At 30.4% G+C, this 3,833-nt stretch overlaps 2 long non-coding RNA genes across 3 annotated transcripts in view; both read right to left on the reverse strand.

Moving 5' to 3' along the window:
• Window positions 1-634: 634 nt before the first annotated feature.
• LOC111083283 lies at window positions 635-1,759 on the reverse strand. 2 transcript variants are annotated; one of them, XR_002608917.1, is made up of 2 exons: window positions 1,727-1,759; window positions 635-1,345 (listed from the first exon to the last, which is right to left on the reverse strand). It is a non-coding gene; the product is annotated as an uncharacterized LOC111083283 (long non-coding RNA). The 2 variants fall into 2 exon arrangements; XR_002608918.1 differs by lacking the exon at window positions 1,727-1,759 and adding an exon at window positions 1,629-1,669.
• A 53-nt stretch (window positions 1,760-1,812) lies between these two features.
• Window positions 1,813-3,833, reverse strand: part of LOC106475610 — a 3,472-nt gene continuing 1,451 nt past the window's right edge. Inside the window, exon 3 of the long non-coding RNA XR_001291828.2 lies at window positions 1,813-3,022. This is a non-coding gene — a long non-coding RNA (uncharacterized LOC106475610). The remainder of the gene's footprint in view (window positions 3,023-3,833) is intronic.

Raw genomic sequence — 3,833 nt, forward strand, 5'->3', positions numbered from 1 at the left:
CATTATTTATATCAAATAATAAATGAAATAACGTTTTTCACAAAGTGAGGCCATGTTTTAGATTTAGTCCTGGTTATTCACTTGACAATCACAAGGTGGTGCTGTAATATACATATATATTACAGTACGAAGCTTAAAAAAAAACAACTTTAACCATTAAAAGAAGTTCAGTTTTAAATTAAAATAAAAATGTTAATAATTAAAATATTAATGCAGCCACCAATACTTTAAACACATCAATAAATACTCTTTATACAAATAGATTCATAAACATAACTCAAGCCAATACTAGTAAAGGAAAAGTATAAAAACCATACCCACAGTGCTTTTGTAAATAAATAAATACCTTTTTGTTTGAATAGAATCATGCGAGTGGAAATACACATCGAAAAATATCTAAGAAAACAATTTAAGTATTGCCTTTTTTCTTAAATTCTGCTCTAAGTCCCAGTTACTCTTAACGTTAGCACAAGTTTTTTAAAATTTTGTTTGTTTATAGTAAGCACTTAAGCTACCCGGGTTTCTGGCGTTTTAAGTCCACAGACATACTGCTGTGCCACTGGGGGTCTTTTTCTTTAATAAAAACCAAAAATTATATGAATCATATGTTATTGGTCTAACTTTTTTTTGTGGGGGGGGGGGAAGACTTCTAACGTTATCAGAACTATATGAACTTCCTTTTAAAAAACGAAGTGATAAACTCAGAGTTGAAAACCAACTTAACTAGAGATTCAAACATCTTCTACAAACGATCAACAATCGAACTTCTTACAATCAGTCAAAAAAAATATACGATTTTGTTTGATTGCACTTTTTCCATGACTGATGGATTAATATCAGTTAAGTACGTATTTTCCAACATACTTTATCAGTAAAAATTAGGTTTTTTAATTGGCTAACCACCGAAGTCTCGAACCACTTAGAATGACTGGTTCAACAAAGAAGCAAAATGGAAATTATTTAAAGATGTCTTAGTTGCTCAAATCAAATGGATAGTTAATTTAAAATACAATTCACTTTTGACTAGCTCAGTCAGTAAGCTATCAACTGATTTAGTTCTTCATATATTCAACAACAACTCTATTACATACAGATTCAATGACAAAGATTAACATTTCTAATTGGTTCAACAGTATTGTTATAGCACTTGTCATTCAAGTGTTATAACATCATAAGTTATAGTACTATAGAATTGAACCAATGACAAGTGTTATAACATCATAAGTTATATTACTATAGAATTGAACCAATGACAAGTGTTATAACATCATAAGTTATAGTACTATATAATTGAACCAATAACAAGTGTTATAACATCATAAGTTATAGTACTATATAATTGAACCTACAATTTAACCAACCACAGTTTATATAGATGTAATATTGAACCAATCAAAAGTTGTTTTAATTATACTGTTGATCCACCAAAAAAGTTCTATAATACTGAATCAGTCATAAATTATATGACTATATAATTGAACCAATGACGAGTGTTATAACATCATAAGTTATAGTACTATATAATTGAACCAATGACAAGTGTTATAACATCATAAGTTATAGTACTATATAATTGAACCAATGACAAGTGTTATAACATCATAAGTTATATTACTATATAATTGAACCAATAACAAGTGTTAAAACATCATAAGTTATATTACTATATAATTGAACCAATGACAAGTGTTATAACATCATAAGTTATTGTACAATATAATTGAACCAATGACAAGTGTTATAACATCATAAGTTATAGTACTATATAATTGAACCAATGAAATTTAACCAACCACAGTTTATATAGATGTAATATTGAACCAATCACAGGTTGTCTAACTATACAATTTAACCAACCACAGTTTATATAGATGTAATATTGAACCAATCACAGGTTGTCTAACTAGTATAGTTAAACAACCTGTGATTGGTTCAGTATAATAGAAAAGTTTCTGATGCCACATTTTACCATTTGTGAAAGTTACTCAGTTTAACGACAGATTTCAGTGTTAGATCTAATACAATTTGTCCCATGTAACACTCGAAAACTTTACTTACTCTTCAAACAGCAACCTTTTTCAGGGTTTCACTGACATATTTGTCGGCACATAATTAGTATTGAGCCATAATGAGGAAGTTGCTTATCACAAGTAATCTCCTCTGGATGATTAAAATGCTTTAAGGAGGGGCTATTGTCAAAAAAATAATGAAAAGTTGGTAAACTGTTTACACAGTTACAATCTTGTTTATCACTCCCACTGTCTCTACACAACTGTGACAATTTACAGTTTGTTGAGGAACAATGATGGTCACGATGTTGATGATGTAGTGAAATTTATCAGGAGCAAAAGAGAGAGAGAAAATACTGACACGGAGATGAAACTTTGATAGAGGCTCTTGGAACTTACTTGAAGCCAGAAACAGAGCGTCATACTGGCTCCAGTTCCAAGAGATAAGCCCAAGTGGACAATATACAGTTCATTCAGGTTTGAAAAAAAGTTCACCCATCATCTCTAGTCACGGATAAAGATAACCGGTAAAAGTACTGGGTTTGTTTTACTGCCTTGTTGGATTTGAAGAACATTCTGAAATATCCAAAACAAGAACAAACTGCCAAACAAATACTTTTTTTTAAGAGTTTTGATTTATACAAGCGCACATCAAATCTAAAATTCATTCTCAATTAATAATCGTTTTTTGTTTCAAAGTCTTTTACTATCGATTTTTTCAGTCAGTGAAATTTTAAGACATGTATAAAGTATTTAAAACAGAGATATCACACTTCTGAACAAAATCGAACAATTTGGAAAAAACAGCATAATGTAGCTATAAGGAAATGTTTCGTGTTTAATCAACGGTTTCTTTTGTGCTCTTAGTTGTTCTTGGTAACCATCTTGCGGTTCTTTCTATGGTAACCATCTTGCGGTTCTTCCTAGATGTTCTGGGTGTCCTTTTCAAACCTCTTGTCTTTCTCCTCAATGTTTTCTTTAGAATTTTAGTATTGCCACCAATTCATTCTGGTCTGCAAAAATTTACAGAAACTTTAAGAACCTGTATATGCTGATAATGAAAAACAACAAATAAAGGATACACTGACACCTGGTGTATAATGTATGTGGAAATGTATATTTTAAGTACAGCAATAAAATATTCGAGTAAACCTAAAATACGTGCTAGAAAAAAAAGTGGTTATTTGGTTGAAAAGTTAAAAATCTAACTGGAAACAAATGAGGTCCTAGTGCTAATTATATGTGTAGGAAATCTCATTCCTAAAGAAATAATCAATGTGAACGACAGACAAACTTAAAACCAATTTTAAATAAACAATCAGATATCTGTTTTAAAATAACTATGAATCACTGTTTACACAATAAAAATAAAAACATGGTTTATTAAAGAATGTAAGGATAAATACATTAGAAAGAACATGAGAATGGATTGGGATGTTTGCATATATTTAACAAAGCATGTTCTTATATGTATAATATACTAGCCATCTGGACCTTGTTCTATCACTATCTCAACACGAAACTTATAATTGCAAGCTTACCTCTACTTCAAAGCAATTTAATCATACGTTCGTATACAAACTGAAATGCTTTAAAGGAGACCCCTCTTATGCTAAGCCTAACTGTCGCTAAGCAGGCCTAATAGATGCCAATTCAATGTAATATTCCCATAAATAATCTATATAGATAACTCCCCCCCCCCCCAGCAAAAAATTACAAGTATACTTTAAAATAAACAACAAAAAGTAAGGATTTTCAGATATTCACTTAAAGCTACACAACGGCTTCCTGCACTAGCTGCCCTTAATTTGGAAATGATAGACT

This window comes from Limulus polyphemus, unplaced genomic scaffold (genome assembly GCF_000517525.1).
Source record: "Limulus polyphemus unplaced genomic scaffold, Limulus_polyphemus-2.1.2 Scaffold8868, whole genome shotgun sequence".
In the NCBI taxonomy this organism is placed as follows: domain Eukaryota; kingdom Metazoa; phylum Arthropoda; class Merostomata; order Xiphosura; family Limulidae; genus Limulus; species Limulus polyphemus.